This window comes from Carcharodon carcharias, chromosome 4 (assembly GCF_017639515.1).
Source record: "Carcharodon carcharias isolate sCarCar2 chromosome 4, sCarCar2.pri, whole genome shotgun sequence".
Classification (NCBI taxonomy): Eukaryota; Metazoa; Chordata; class Chondrichthyes; order Lamniformes; family Lamnidae; genus Carcharodon; species Carcharodon carcharias.
Window position 1 is genome coordinate 126,369,630 of NC_054470.1, and position 17,275 is coordinate 126,386,904.

A 17,275-nucleotide genomic window follows, 5' to 3' on the forward strand; every position below is an offset into this window, starting at 1 on the left:
TCTGGACCATTCCTGCGTTTCACAGGCCACTGCCATGAATTAATTATCTCTCCTTGCTTTCGCAAGCGCATCTGAGAAACATCCGAGGGAGCCCACGACCCAGGTCCTCGACTCAAGTCCCAAAGACACCTCAGAAGAGGATTCTGCTGAATCCCTGCTTAAAGTCCTGTCACAGTGCTCACCCACATACTCCACCAGTGCAGAGACACACAACTAGCTTTGGGGTCACAATCTGGTGAGCACATTGCTCTGTCTGATCCATAGCAGGCAGCGGCAAGGACCTCCAAGGCATCCAGCTCTCGGAGGACTGCTGGAGGCCAGAAACCTGCTGAGTCTGAGTCAGGTGACAAGCCTCTGGACTCAGTCATACCTCAGTTGCTGGAGCTGCAAAGGCAAGCTCGGGGACATCAGGAAGGGATATCCAACCTACCCCTCAGATTGTAAAGGACGATTGAGGATTCCATCCGCCTTCAGTCTGAGCAATAGCTAATGCACTGAGATCAGCACTGGGAGGGTGGTGGCTGCCATGGAGACCTTGGTCCAGAACATCAGTCCTGCACTGCTGCACAGGCTGAACCCAATCGCTGACGCCATAGTTGGCTTCCAACAGTGTCAATGTGAGAGGGGTTCATGGTAGCTCAATCTCACTTCAGCTTCCCCCTCCCCTCAAGGAGTCAGCCAGGGGCCCTCAGGCACCCCTAGGGAGGAGAATTAGCAGGGCAAACCCCAGCATCATCCACCCAGATGACTCTGGGAATGTTCGTTCCATCTTCCTATCACCCCAACAGCTCCAGTTTCACAGGCCCAAGGAGGGTCCCACTGCCACATAGCAGGACCCCCAAAGCAGACCGGGGCCCTTCAGGTCTCGGCCCTCTGGAGGATGCTTGCCCTCAGGTCATCACAGACAGCACCTAGAAGTCAACAGGCTGCCTCCACCTCCACTGTGGATGACCGGGGAGCACCAAGACGTAGAGGTAGGGTTAGGAAGGTTAAGAAAACGTAGTTGCTCAGCCTGTTAATCACTTGTACATAATGTTCAATATTGTAAATAAACTCCCAAGAATGCCTTTTTGCCTATGGCTCCTTGATATGATGTTCATGTCACCCAGGTGTGAAAGCTTGGTTCCTGCACAAGATAAAGGCAGGTGTCTCAGTCCAGGTCCTCTTCCCTGTGCAGTGTGTAACCTTCAAATCAAAGTGATGGTTTGGCTTCACACTCACTGGACACACTAATGATCCCTGCACCTCAGCGGTTCTGGTCATTGCTGCCAGAATGTCACAGAGTTCCGTCATTCACCTTGTGTGCCCTCAGCACCTTAAAGGCGTAGCTGGTCCCCCATCTCTTCAGCACCTGTGCCTGGTGACGCCGTGCTCCTGAAGGGCTCAGGTGCTGAAGGCGGACAAAAGATCAAGTGCATTTAAAATTTCATGGCTGTGTCTCCATGATCTGACACTGATCACAACACAAGCGAGCTGCCCTGAGCCAGACAGGACTCAGACATTCTCAGAGGCTATGTGAAGATCTATGGGGTGTCCTCACTGCATGTTGTCATCATTCTCCTTGAATTGAGCGACTATTAGGGCCTCCGCTGCGTCTCCATGACAGGAGCCTTATCACAGAGGGTATGTGTGCTACCATCAGCCAGACTGAAATCAAACGTTCACAGATGCAACATGAGGATATATGGTGTTTCCTCACTGCATGTCACAATCATTCTCCACAAATCTAGCAGCTATGAGGTCTTCTCGAGCAGGCCTGCCTGATCTGGCCAGTGCAAAAGCCTCATCGCTGTCATCCCAGCCTTCGAGGATATCCTCACCCTCATCCCCATCAATGTTCTCCTAATGGGAGGAGATCTTCAGCTCCTCCATCTCCTCCTCAGACAGCTCCTCTCCCTGTTGTAAAGGACGCAGCAGGCAATGACAATGCCTGACACCCTCTGTGGACTATATTACAGGGCTCTACTAGACCAGTCCAGGTACCATAACCTCATTTTCAATATTCTGATGGTTTGCTCCACCAACTTGTGAATTGTAGCATGAACCTCATTGTACCTTCTCCCTGCTGCAGTCTGAGGGGTGTCACACGGGTGTCATCAGCCATGTCCTCCGCGGGTAGCCCTTGTCCCTGAGAAGCCATCCACAGCCTCTGTGGACCCTGGAATCTGTGATCTGCTGAGAACGTAGAATTCATGGACACTCCCTGGGAACCATGCGCAGACCTGCAGGATGTGTTTGTGATGGCCACACACCAGCTGAACATTCAGCGAGTGGAAGCCCTTGTGGTTGAAATAGTTGACTGTTTGTTGCCACAGAGATCTGAACGCCACGTGAGTGCAATTGATGGCAACCTGTAGCTGTGGGAAACCTGAGACCTGGGAAAATACTGTACCTGTGGGGAGACAATGGCATAATGATATTGTCACTGGTCTAGTATTCCAGAGACCCAGGGTAATGATCTGAGGACCTGGGCTCAAATCCCACCATGGCAGATGGTGGAATTTGAATTCAATAAAAATCTGGCCATTGACTTCATTGAAAGTCTAATGACAACCATGAACCACTGCTGATTGTTGCAAAAACCCACCTGGTTCACTAATGCCCTTTAGAGAAGGAAATTTGATGTCTTTACTTGGTCTGGCCTACATGTGATTCCAGACCCACAACAATGTGGTTGATTCTTAAATGCTTCTAAATAACGGCAATTCAGGATGGGCAATAAATGCATCATGTCCCATGAGCTCTTGTATCCTGGCTTTCCTGATTTTTAAAAAAATTTGTTCTTGGGATGTGAGTGTCGCTGGCTGGGCCAGCATTTATTCCCCATCCCATTGCCCTTGAGGGCATTTAAGAGTTAACCATATCTGGCAAAATGCACAAAGCTGTGTGCCTTCGCGAATATGGTGGCCATGACCCCATGGATGCATGTGCTTGCAATATCCCACAGATGTAACCAACCATTTCCATGGACATGCGCAGTCTTTGGCAACACTGGTTCTCGGTCATCTGCAGGAATGGAAGGTGGCGTCCATAGACCCTGGGTATCGCTAGGCGCCAACCAGCGACGGCTGCTGTGGTTCTTCAGCGGTTTGCGTGGGATCCACAGTCGCCTCTTCTTGCTGAGTGTGCTGCTCCTTCCTCTGCCCAGCCAACTGTCTCCTTTGCTCTCTTCTCCTTCATCTCCTCTCTCTGTAAGCCATGAGGCATACAGCTAGGTCACTAGGCTCCAATCCTTTTTGAACTCCTCCTGCAGGATGAAACAGAGACATGTGTGGGTTAGCTTGGTTGTTCTAAGAACCTCTCTTGGCTAAGTCTGAAGACCCCTTAACACATCCCAGAGAGTGCTGGCTACCACTTGGCTGGTAAGAGTTTAGTACCCTCCATGACTGCCTGAAACCCCACCCACCTCCGCCCCATCCACCCGACCAATTGGCGGCAACTTCACCCACTGGACTGCATGCTGTGCTCTCAGATTAGGCGTAGGCATTCTGCTAACCTGCAATGCAAGTTTGTGCTTTAGCTTGAACCATGTGGGAGACTGGTCCAAACCGGAATGTTGACATGTTGAATGCTCTGAGCACTTCCACCAGTGACTGCTCCATGGCCAGCTTTCGCAAGGAGGTTGTACAATGTGCGCAGTTGTCCAACTGTTCTGCAGTCCACTAAAACACTCATTAGTTTGCAGTCTGTGCCCTAGGGGTGAAAAGCTCTGGAGCACTTGATGGCACTTTCCAACCTGTGCTTTGCTTGAATGGACAGCTAAACTAGGGGCCCCATTCCGAGCGTGTCAATGCGGCTGCGTCTGATCTGTCTCAGCTGTGGAGGGATGGTCACTTTATACAAGGTTTCCCTAATGTGTAGCCACTCCCTTTTGCATCCCCTCGCATGTGCTTGTTCACTACCATCAACCACACAGCAGCCCTTGCCCCAGCACCACACTGTCAGGCAGCTGGGAAAAAGCGACTTGCTTGTGCCCTCACCTGAATGCATGGTGACTCAACCTTGAGGTCCATCAGACAACCCTTGTGAGCGCTGCACAATGTTACTGGCACTCACTTTTGAGTTCCCCTCGAAATGCAGCTCACCAGATGCACGGCTTATAAATGCTGTTGTGAAACATGTCGGCGTGCAATCACATCAATGTGCTGAGATGATACAGTGTGGTGGGATGATTCTGGTGAGCTGGGCTTATAATGATATGCAGATGTGTTACAAACAAGTTCCAGATGTCTGGTGGCGGGAAACACAGCCCGCCATTGATGGGTGGAGCAGACACTTGCAAACATGTTTCATGATGGTGTGAAACCAATTTTTGGCCTTCCTGCCATATTGTCTGTTCATGCCCGGCATGACACCTGACGCCAGCAGGCACAGACAATTCCACCCTATATCTTTAACTATTTAAATGGCATTTTTGTAACTCCCTTTTTACAACTACAGATTCTAACCAGCTCTAACTCCTGATCTTTCCCCTTCCCAAGTACCAGTCCCAGGGGATTCAATACCCCTCAGTATTCTCAGCCCTTAGGGAAGATGCCTTGGAGAAATGTGAGTTTTCTTCTTCATCTTGGAAGATATCAGCATCAGCAGAAGCAACAGCAACTTAATAGCATTGCTGGAAAGCAGAGAGTAGGTTTTAGAACTACTGAACTGCAAGGACAATGAGGACTTTTCAATGGAAGGCTGATCTAAGAGAGAAGACTGAAAATCATCAGCTTTTGGACTCTCGGGGACTAGAAGAGAAGCAATCTGGACTAACTGAGGAACTCTTTTCTCCCTTGAGGCACACAGGGAAAGATGTTCAGAAGAGGAATGATCTTCAACTCCAGGAAATTCTTTCAATCACCACTGCATTGAAGACTGAAAATTTATTGAAGACCCAAGATTTCAATGAACTTAAATTACAAAGGAAAAAAAAGACAAAAGTCCTGTAATCTTTCAAAAAAAGAAGAGATGATTTCCCAAAGATATTTCAAAGGGACTGTTTACTTTCTGTAGGCAGTCAGAACAGTGTTGCACTTCTCTCTCTGTGAGTTTCTCCACTCTGGACAATGGGAAGATTTTCTGAGGAAATGGAGACAAGTCAGCTTCATCTTCTGCAAGGGGATGAATTTCAACAACAAAATGAAGTTGAATTTCCTGTAGACGAATAACTCAGGGCCAAGATTGCTGTACAGGACTCTGCAGCTTTAGAAGTGCTGAAGATTCTGCTGCAGCTTCTGTGCTGAGATACAGTTCTGGAGGGAAGAAGATTTTCTGCTGGGACTGAAGTATGGAAATCACTTGACTCTCAGCCCTGGAAGCTTCCTGCTCTGTGGCAGTGTGATCGTCTATGACTCTGACATGGAATCAGCCAAGGCATTTTCTCTTGAAGACTCATCATGGACAACCAGCGAAAGCCTAGGTATTACATTGGTAAGTTCAGTGGAGCAAAGATTTGAATGCTGCTCAGCCACTCCTGAAAAAAAGCATCAGAGACATCATGTGATGCATCTATCGATTTGAAAGACAGATCAACCTCTAGCACTTGAACCTCCAATAGATCATTCAGTGCTGCAATGGCTTCTTCCTCATCATTTTCTTCTAGGAAGAGCCAATTCAGGTCCAGCAGGTCTTCATGCAGATGGTCACCGTCTGCCGTAGTGCCTTCTGTATCTGCCACCTCTGGCTTAAATTCATGAAAAGCTGAGAGATTCGTAACCTCAATCTCTGCCCAGGGTCTAGTGGATGGTGTCTCTGTGAAAGAAAGAAACTTGGTGCTCATTGTATAAACTTCCTCAGCTGCCGTAGGATGTGGTTCCACTGGTTCTAAATAAAGATTGAAGATCGTTCCATGAACAACATTGAGTTGGTCAAATGCTGGGCATCATCTGGTTTTTCCAGGATTCCGAGAAACATGCCACTCAATGTGCCACACAATAAGGATGTGCATTGATTGTGGACAAATTAGAGAGAATCAGCAATCTGTTGTCCTTTGTAATGAAGAGGAGCAAAAATCTTACCTTTTATTGGAAGGTTTGTGCTGCCTGGACCTTGTAATTTGATGTCTGATGGATGAAGTGTCATTGGCTGAAGCCAGTCAAGATCATCTGCTAGTATGATAACTGCAGCTCCAGTATCAATGTTATAGATGGCAACGAAGCCTTGAACTTGCACTGTAACTGACCAATAGTCTGGACAAAGACCATTAACTTCCCCTAGAAACTCTGTAATTTTGTCTTTTTCTTGATTTCCAATTTCTTAGATGCGGTGTGTTTCACAAATATTTTCTTGCCTTTTACATCGATTAAAGTCATCAGAACTGGAAATAATTAAACTTGTATTAAATATTAAGCAAATACAGAGGCAGGGATGTAAGAGAAAGGAATAAAGAGCAAAAGGGAAGACCTGTGATAGGATGGAAGGCAGGAGAGATTAAATGACTAAAATGATGATGGTGCAAGGCAAAAAGGGTAGTTGTTTGACAAGAAACAAAAGATGGGCCCAGAGGAGTTGCAAATGGCAATAATAGAATCATTGCCAACTGTTGTTGTCTGAATAAATGGCAACAGTAGTTATCACCTGAAGTTGTTGAGCTCAGTGTTTATTTCAACACACTGTAAAATGCCTAATCGAAAGGTGGGATTAGTTCTTCGCGTTTCTGTTAATCTTCATTAGAAGACTGCAGGAGGCTCAGGATGGAGAGATCAGAGTGACAATGGAGAGAAGAATTAAAAGGACAAGTCATCAGGAACTCAGGGATATACCTGTAAATTAAATGAAGGAATTCTGCAAAGTGATCACTCAACCTGATTTGCTCACCTCACTGTAGAGGCAAACACATGGTGATTACCGAATACAGTATACTAACTTGAAAGAAGTATGAGTAAATCACTATTTCCTCTGGAAAGAATGTTTGGGACCCAGGATGGTGGGAAGAGGACAAGTAAAAGTGCAGGTGTTTTGACTCCTGCATGTCACGACAAAGTGACGTAGGAAGAGAAGTGGGTGTTGGGGGTGATTGGAGTATTGACCAGAATGTCATGGAGAGAATGGCCCTTCAGAAAGCTGAAAGAGGAAGGCAGCGATGGTTGGTGGTGGCATCGTGCTGGAAGTTTGGTTGAAAACGGTCACATCCATTCAGTTTGTAAGCATGACCCAGAGCTTCTGATTAAGTAAATGAAATATGTAAAAATGTAAGTATTAAAAAACAAAGCATCCCATGTGCATGGTTATTAGTTTCAGTAAAGGTTTTATGCTAGTTAAGAGCGTGATTAGTTTCAATAGCTGTCAATGTGTCTTTGAACTCTGTATCATCTGGATGTACATTAAGATGGATATGTTCTGTGTCTCCTACTAGCCTCATAGCTGGAGAAGAATCTATCCTTCCTCTCTTCTGGTCACTCAGTTTATTATAACAGATGTAAGATTCTACTAAAGGGAGTAGTTGAAATTTAGAAAAGAAGAATAGGAATTCAAATTCCAGATGGATTAAATTAATGTCTTTAACTAGTTCTACATTAGTGTTAAAAAGATTAAAAAACAATTTTAATGTAATTTATCGCATTTGCTGTGCACAGGTCAGTTGCTGCATTTGCCTACTTAAGAGCAGAGACTGCAGTTCAAAAAATATTGCCTGGTGTAAAGAACTTTAATACACCTCTGGGTGTGAAAGGTGCTTTATAAAATTGCTTTATAAAGTCCAGTTCACTTTTTTTCTTTAAAACTGTTTATTTAAAATAAAATAAATAATCTTACACATTGGAGCAGTGATAAACATTTGGAATGCAAATGTCTTGACATTGTGGCATTGAGATATTTAAGTCTGCCATCTACACAAGGTATTCATTATATTACAATTGCGACTATATTATTCATTTGGATAAGTTTTTTACTTAGTGTCTTACGTTAACTAACACCTTGTATTTTGAATGAAGTACCTATTTTCCAATCATGAGCCTTGTGGTTGGCAGATGCCTAATATGTTTATTATATGCTAACTGGCCTGAATTTAACACTTACTGTGACCTGTGGTCTTTCAGTAACGATGTGTTCAGGGTATTCATTAAAGCCATCTTTACTCTGAAATTTCATTGAACACGCTAGTGGTCAGACATCAAAACTCTCAAACATTGTTAAACAAGTAAGACATGGCCTAGAGTACAGCAGTAAATTTTGACATACTAAAACCAGCTTGAAGGGGTGTACCCTCACAAGAGAAATGCACAAGAAGGCAAATCGCTCCTCCCTTCGACTCCCTTTAAGTTATATCCTTGAACAACACTGTAGGAGATTAACTAACATTATGAAAAGTTTCTCTTGGTCACTGCATGCTGATGAGAATCTTATTTCCTGGAATATCACCGTTAAATAGTCTATCAAAAACTGTGACCCATGACCCATTCTTCCATTCTGTGCTTTTCAAGTATCCTCTTAGATCTCTCATTAGCTTGATCGCCTTTAATTGATCGCCTTTCCTCAAGGACAATACACATCTTTATTGAAAATCTTTCATCTCTCCTAAGAAACCTCATCATCTACACATACTAAAGCAGCAGAAATCATTTTGGATGAAAGCCGCATAAATCCGTTTATCTTGATTTAAATATTAATGCAAATTATGCGATGGGTATCTTTTGAATAAGCTAATCCTTGAGAGCAAAAATATATTAATCTGGTAATGAATATATAGCGTCATTTATAACCTTTTAAAAATGCAACAAAGCAACACATATGCTGACATTATGATTAAATACATTTAGAGAATATCCTAAAATATTGATGAAGGTCACCTCAGAGCACCAAAGTACAATAATTAAAACATTTTTCTTTGTAATTGACTTGTGATTATGTTGTGCTGCCACCTGAATGCTACTAATCTATGTCAGCAGCTCAAGGGTTAAAGGAGTGCATTGGGATTGAGTAATTAAATATATTGATTACCTGTAGAAATCTGCTAGCTGACAGGATAAGAAGGGCTCACTTTTCTGGTAGTGCAGTCATTTTATTTTGGTTAAGATGGATGAGTTAATAAACATGGAGCAAGCACTCCCATAAATTCAGCATCTGTAATATTTGTCACTTTCAAAATTACTTGCTTGAGAGCAACATCCGTTATGTGATTTCACAGGAGAGGTGCTAGCAGACCTGAAGCAAGGTTTTCACTTTCCTGGTGATTAATATACTGTTGTTGTTTAGAAAGGCAGCATCATTAGGCAGAAGCTTAGCTCCAGTGCACTGAGGAAATGTTTGCTGCATTGAGCCATATTGTGCTATTTAGGAGTTCACTGATGTTTCATCAGTGCAGATCATTGTGCGCTTTAGTTGGCAGTTTTGTCGCCTTGGGTTGGATTTATGGAAACTTCAGGATCATTTTTAAAAGACATTTACAATAGGTGGTTTAATACCTACACGAACATAGCCCCCCAGATAACTGGTTTGCCACTAATATGTGATTAAAATGTATTGCAGCATTTCTAAAATGTAGCTTTTTTTATTTCAATTTTCCACTGGCATTAAAGAAAATGAATTTGAAGGTCATGTAAAATAATGAAAACATCCATGTAAGATTAAAGCAAATTTATACATCATTGGCATTTAATTAAATAAACTCAGTTTGTCCTGTATTTTCAAGACAGTCCATTTAGTATTCTTTGCAATGAAAATGTGTGCATATTGGTGTGCAGAGTTGCAGTCATCAAAATGAGGGATGCTGGAAGTAGGAAATGGAAGCTTTCTATTTCAATCTTGGAACCAGGCACAGCAGCAGACATCAATCCAGATGCAATGCAGACCTCCCTCTTCAATACCCAGAAATTAGTCCTGAACCCAGTGACAACAGACTCTGCTGCACTATTCTGATTTCTGTACTATTTGACCGTCTGGTCCTTTTATAGAGCTTGCACAATTTGTTATATTATTGATTTTAGTCTGCCTTTTTAATGTCGACTTTTCATATGTAATCAGTGAGTAACCACTAGCTTGGAGGGATGGTGAGGGCCACAATCGAACCTGGTTCTGTATGTATCCATCACCTGAACCCAGCTTAACCAGCAAGAAGCATCAGATAACATCTGTACCAGGAACAGTACACATTCCCTTCCCTAGAACAGAGACTTGTACCCAAAAAGCCATCAGGGTATCAACACTGATCAGGAATTGTTGTTTTGGCCTAGTGAACTATCAGGGAATCAGAACAGTCTAAAGATTTTCTTTTATTCATTCACGGGATGTGAGATTTGCTGGCTGGGCCAGCATATATTGCCCATCCGTAGTTGCCCTTGAGAAGGTGGTGGTGAGCTGCCTTCATGAACCGCTGCAGTCCATGTGGTGTAGATACACCCACAGTGCTGTTAGGAAGGGAGTTCCAGGATTTTGACCCAGCGACAGTGAAGGAACGGCGATATATTTCCAAGTCAGGATAGTGAGTGACTTGGAGGGGAACTTCCAGGTGGTGGTATTCCCATCTATCTGCTGCCCTTGTCCTTCTAGATGGTAATGGTTGTGGGTTTGGAAGATGCTGTTTAAGAAGCAAGCCTTGGTGAGTTCCTGCAGTGCATCTTGTAGATGGTACACACTGCTGCTACTGTGCATCGGTGGTGGATTGAGTGAATGTGGTGTGGTGCCTAACAAGCGGGCTGCTTTGTCCTGGATGGTATCAAGCTTCTTGAGTGTTGTGGGAGCTGCACTCATCCAGGCAACTGGGGAGTGTTCCATCACACTCCTGACTTGTGCCTTGTAGATGGTCGACAGGCTTTGGGGAGTCAGGAGGTGAGTCACTTGAGACAGGATTCCTAGCCTCTGACCTACTCTTGTAGCTACAGTATTTATATGGCTAATCCGGTTCAGATTCTGGTCAATGGGAACCCCCAGGATGTTGATAGTGGGGGATTCAGTGATGGTAATGTCATTAAACATCAAGGGGTGATGTGAAGGCTGTATTCTCTTTTGCTGGAGATGGTCTTTGCCTGACACTTGTTGGGGCGAATGCTACTTGCCACTTGTCAGCCCAAGTCTGGATATTGTCCAGGTCTTGCTGCAATTGGACATGGACTGCTTCAGTATCTGAGGAGTTGCAATTGGTGCTGAACATCGTGCAATCATCAGCAAACATCCCCACTTTGTACCTTATGATGGAAGGAAGGTCATTCATGAAGCGGCTCAAGATGGTTAGGCCGAGGACACTACTCTGAGGAACACCTGCAGTGATGTCCTGGAACTGAGATGACTGACCTCCAACAACCACAATCATGTTCCTTTGTGCTAGGCATGACTCCAACCAGCAGAGGATTTTCCCCCTGATTCCCATTGACTCCAGTTTTGCTAGAGCTCCTTGATGCCACACTCTGTCAAGTGTGGCCTTGATGTCATAGGCAGTCACTCTCACCTCACCCTGGGAGTTCAGCTCTTTTGTCCATGTTTGAACCAAGGCTGTAATGAGGTCAGGAGCTGAGTGGCCCTGGCAGAACCCAAACTGGTGTCAGTGAGCAGGTTATTGCTAAGCAAATGCTGCTTGATAGCACTGTTGATGACCCCTTCCATCACTTTAATGATGATCGAGAGTAGATGATGGGGCAGTAATTGGCTGGGTTGGATTTGTCCTGCTTTTTGTGTACAGGACATATCTGGGCAATTTTCCACATAGCCGGGTAGATGCCAGTGTTGTAGCTGTACTGGAACAGCTTGACTAGGGGTGTGGCAAGTTCTGGAGCACAAATCTTCAGTACTATTGCCAAAATATTGTCAGGACCTTTGCAGTATCTAGTGCCTTCAGCCATTTCTTGATATCATGTGGAGTGAATTGAATTGGCTGAAGTCTGGCATCCGTGATGCTTGAGACCTCCAGAGGAAGCTGAGATGGATCATTCACTTGGCACTTCTGGCTGAAGATTGTTGCGAATGCTTCAGCCTTATTTTTTGCACTGATGTGCTGGGCTCTTCCATCATTAAGGATGGGGATATTTGTGGACCCTCCTCCTCCAGTGATTTGTTTAATTGTCCACCACCATTCACAAGTGGATGCGGCAGGACTATAGAGCTTAGATCTGATCTGTTGGTTGTGGAATTGCTTAACTCTGTCTATCACTTGCTACTTATGCTGTTTGGCACACAAGTAGTCCTGTGTTATAGCTTCACTAGGTTGACACCTCATTTTTGGGTATGCCTGGTGCTGCTCCTGGCATGCTCTCCTGCACACTTCATTGAACCAGGGTTGATCCCCTGGCTTGATAGTAATGGTAGAGTGGGGGATATGCCAGGCCATGAGGCTACAAATTGTGTTTGAGTACAATTCTGCTGCTACCGATGGCCCACTGCACCTCATGGATGCCCAGTCTTGAGTTGCTAGGTCTATTCGAAATCTATCCCATTTAGCATGGTGGTAATGCCACACAACACGATGGAGGGTACCCTCAATGTGAAGGCGGGACTTCGTCTCCTGAATGACTGTGCGGTGGCCACTCCTACCAACACTGCCATGCGCAGATGCATCTACGGCAGACAGGTTGGTGAGATGAAGTCAAGTATGTTTTTTCCTCTTGTTATTTCCCTCACCACTTGCCCCAGACCCAGTCTAGCAGCTGTGTCCTTTAGGACTCAGCCAGCTCGGTCAGTAGTGGCGCTACCGAGCCACTCTTGGTGATGGACATTGAAGTCTCCCATCTAGAGTACATTCTGCACCCTTGCCACCCTCAGTGCTTCCTCCAAGTGATGTTCAACGTGGAGAAGCACTGAATCATTAGCTGAGGGTGGGTGGTACGTGGTAATTGGTATCTTTACCTGGTAAACCATTGAGGAATCAGCACAATTCAATGCCATTACCTAGTAAACTACCACGAATCAGGACACTTCTGGGATTGGTGCTTTTTCTCACTCTATCTGCAGAGAGAGATTCACTATAGAACACATTTTGTTTGTTTTTTGAACTTTGCTTTGAGAAGTGTTTTATTATTTGGTAAGTTTGTTAATACAGTTAATTTGCACCTGTAGGCTGATAGTTGGTCGAACAGATATTGAATCATTGTATTGCAACACTAAGATAGGAAATTTTAACACAAGATGTTTGGAGGATAGCCCTCTGTTGAGACCTGACATTAACTATGTAAGCAAATTGGATTTAAGCAAGTTAAAACCAGACACTTTATGATTGGGCTTTTCTAACCTCTGGCATGCCTAGGTAGTCCTAATTACTTCCATGATATAAGTTGCTGCTCTAAACCCAATGATATTACTTCATCTCCCTCTCTTTCTTGTTGATTTCTCTAGGGCTCTTGCTATCTGCCTCCTCCCCTTAATATCTTGCAATTCTCCCTTCTTGTGTTCTTTGCCCCCCTCAATTCTTACCCAATATTCTGTCTTCCTACACTCTGGCCACTATTCCAGGCTTGAATATGCCTTAAAAAAGCCCACAGCTACTTTCAGTACTTTCTTCAAAGTACGCATCCATTGAGTGAGGCATCCATCACGGTCTCCTTCAGCGTAACAATTCCAACTGTCCCATCCATGGGAATTGATCTTCCCATTCAGTGCACCCAAAGGAGACTAATCCCACCAGTTCCTTCCCAGTGTGGTCACCCTATTCCATCATAATGCCTTAGACTTTGCCAGTGTAGCAATCAACCTCCTTTTCTCCATTATCATCCAGAATATTAATTCGGTCATAAACAAGGCCCACCCGTCCTTAACCTTACTGCCTTGAATTTAAATATTGCTTTCTAGTTCTAAGTTATTTATCACTGTATTTTCAAAGTTCCAAATTCCTATACTTTGGCCTTCCATTGAGCATGGTGCTTGTGTGACTGACAAGTTTGTTCAAGCACTTCCACAGCTCTACCTTTAATGCCTTGTCCCAGTGAAACCTTTACTCCCTCTCTGTAATCCAGGTAATTTCCTCCTTGGTATGGCCTACCCTCCATGGTATGGCCTACTGTCCCTGGTATGGCCTGTCCTCTCTGGTATGAATTACCTTCCCTAGTATGGCCTGCCCACCCTGGTATGACCTGCCCTTCCCTGGTATGGCCTATCCTCCCCGGTATAGCCAACCATCCTGTATATGACCGACCCTCCCTGGTATGGCTTGCCTTCCAAGGTATGGCTTGCACCTTTGCTTCCTCAAGTTTAAGGGGTGTAACTTAGGCATCTTTTATACAATTGGTTGAACCATCTCTCACCAAATGTGGCTAGACCACATCAAGCTTTATTGGGTTTCACCCTACTTTGCCAAAACTACCCACTTTTCTCAGATACCATTGCTTCTTTCTTCATTATCAACCATCTCCTTAATCCATCTATCTACCATCACTCCAAATAAATGCAAAGAATACATGGATTAAATTGTCACCTAGAATAAGGCCATCCCTTTGAATGCTGTGCTGCTTCCTTGTTTTGAGACTCCCCTCCTGCTATCTTGCTTCCCTCTTACCATGTTCTATTTTAGTCACCCCATGCGTGCTGACAATGCAAATAGTTCTCTGTCCTTAAGTCATTGGGGAGGTGCAAACTGACACAACTTCATTCCTAAAAGTTAAAGTAGAAAAAGACTGTCTCATATGAAGTTGTGCTGGCATATGCAATGCCAGAAAGCACAGGAAATGGGTAACTATATGCCAGTTAGCTTAATATCCGTAATTGGGAAAATGTTAGAGTCTATTATAAAGGCTATAATAACAGAGCATTTGGAAATACATAATATAATCAAACAGAATCAGCATAGCTTCATGAAGGAGAAATCATGCCTGACAGATTTATTAGAATTCTTTGAGGAAGCAACAAGCAGGAAAGATAAAGGGGGACCAGTAGATGTAATATATTTGGATTTCCAAAAGGTGTTTGATTAGGTACCACACATTAGGCTACTTAATTAGGAAAAAGCCCATGGTGTTGTGGATAGTATATTAGCATGGATAGAGGACTGGCTGACTAATAGAAGACAGAGAGTTGGGATAAGGGGGGCATTTTCAGGATGGCAATCTGTAACTAGTGGAGGCCACAGGGATCAGTGCTGGGGCCACAATTATTTACAATATATATTAATGACTTGGATGAGGGAAGTGAATGTACTATCACCAAGATTGCGGATGACACAAAAATAAGTGGGAAGGAAAGTGGTGAGGATGATACATAGAGTCTACTGGGGGATATAAACAGGTTAAGTGAGTGGGCAAAAACTTGGCAGATCGAATATAGTGCAGGAATATGAGATTATGCACTTTGGCAGGAAGAATAGAGGAGGTGAATATCATTTAATTGGAGAAAGACTGCAGAAGGCTACAGCATAGAAGGATTTGGGAGTCCTTGTGCATGAATCCCAAAAAGCTAACATACAAGTTCAGCAGGAATAGGGAAGGCAAATGGAATGTTGGCCTTTATTTCAAAGGGAATAGAGTATAAAAATAGGTAGCTTTCCTAAAACTATACAGGGCACTAGTTTAGACCACACTTAGAATACCGTGAACAGTTTTGATCCCCTTACCTAAGGAAAGATATACTGGCATTGGACGCAGTCCGGAGAAGATTCACTAGGTTGATCCCAGGTATGGAGGGATTTTCTTATGAGGACAGGTTGAGTAGGTTGGGCCTCTACTCATTGGAGTTTAGAAGAATGAGAGGTGACCTTATATAAGATTCTTAGGGGTCTTGACAGGATAGATGCTGAGAGATTGTTTCCCCATTTGGGAGAATCTAGGACCAGAGGGCATAATCTCAGAGTAAGGGGAAGCCCATTTAAAACAGAGATAAGGAGGAATTTCTTCTCTCAGAGGGTAGTGAATCTGTGGAATTCTTTACCACAGAGGGCTGTAGAAATATATTCAAGGCTATGATAGACAGATTTTTAATCAGTAAGGGAATCAAGGGTTATGGGGAAAAGGCAGGAAGGTAGAGTTGAGGATTATCAGATCAGCCATGGTCTTATTGAATGACGGAGCAAACTCAATGAGCAGAATGGCCTACTTCTGCTCCTACATCTTATGGTCTTATGGCTCCAGACTCCCATATGGTACCATTGTCGGGGTCCTGATGTCTACTAGAAAATTCTGCCCATAATATCAGTTTCATTCAGATTATAGCTATTCCAAAATTTTAGTCGCACGGTCAAACATAGTACAACAATTAAATTCGAAACTAAGGGCCGGGTTTTGGCTACCAAGGCAGATAGCTCGAATTGGGAAATTTCTCGACTTGCCGAACCTGGCCTGGCTAAAAGTAACCTGAGATGCATGATTGATGCTTGAGGGGTGTGGGTGTGGGATAGAGTTGGGCCCGCTGAGCCTGGACTCAGAACATAGGTGCCAAGGTGGTAGGCAAGTGTCGAGGTGGGCTGGTTAGAATTCCCACTTTGGTTCTCTAGGACTTTGTCCCATTTGTTTCAGAAGTTAAGCCTTATAGCCCTCAACCCTCTTACCATCTCATCCTCCCCCACCTGTCCCCTTGGCCCCTCATACCCTCTATGTCACCTCCATAGCCATTCACCCAGAATCCATCATCGACAGACCTCAGGAGATAGGTGGAGATAAAAATACAACTGTTGCCTAGCAAAACAAAACTCCCATTCAGAAAATCTATTCAAAGCCTTTAAATCTCTTCAAGTAGTTATCTCTTATAAAAGCAAACAAACTTCTATTCAGACCCCACATTAAAGATAGTAGTGCAAAAGATAAGGTTGAAGCATTCACAACAATCTTCAGCCAGAAGTGCCGAGTGGATAATCCATCTCAGCCTCCTCTGGAGGTCCCCAGCATCACAGGTGCCAGTCTTCAGCCAATTTGATTCACTCCACATGATATCAAGAAACGGCTGAAGGCACTAGATACCTCAAAGGCCAAGGGTCCTGGCAACATTCCGGCAATAGTACTGAAGGCTTATGCTCCAGAACTTGCTGCACCCCAAGCCAAGCTGTTCCAGTACAGCTACAACATTGGCATTTACCCGACTATGTGGAACATTGCCCAGGTATGTCCTGTACACAAAAAGCAGGACAAATCCAACCTTGCCAATTACCGCCTCATCAGTCAGCTCTCAATCATCATTAAAGTAAATCAAACAGTGCTATCAAGCGGCACTTGCTTATCAATAACCTGTTTACTGATGCCCAGTTTGGGTTCCGCCAGGGCCACTCAACCCCTGACCTCTTTACAGCCTTGGTTCAAACATGGACAAAAGAGCTGAACTCCTGAGGTGAGGTGAGAGTGACTGCCTTTGACATCAAGGCAGCATTTGACAGAGTGTGGCATCAAGGAGCCCTAGCAAAACTGGAGTCAATAGGAATCAGGGGGAAACTCTCCACTGGTTGGAGTCCTAC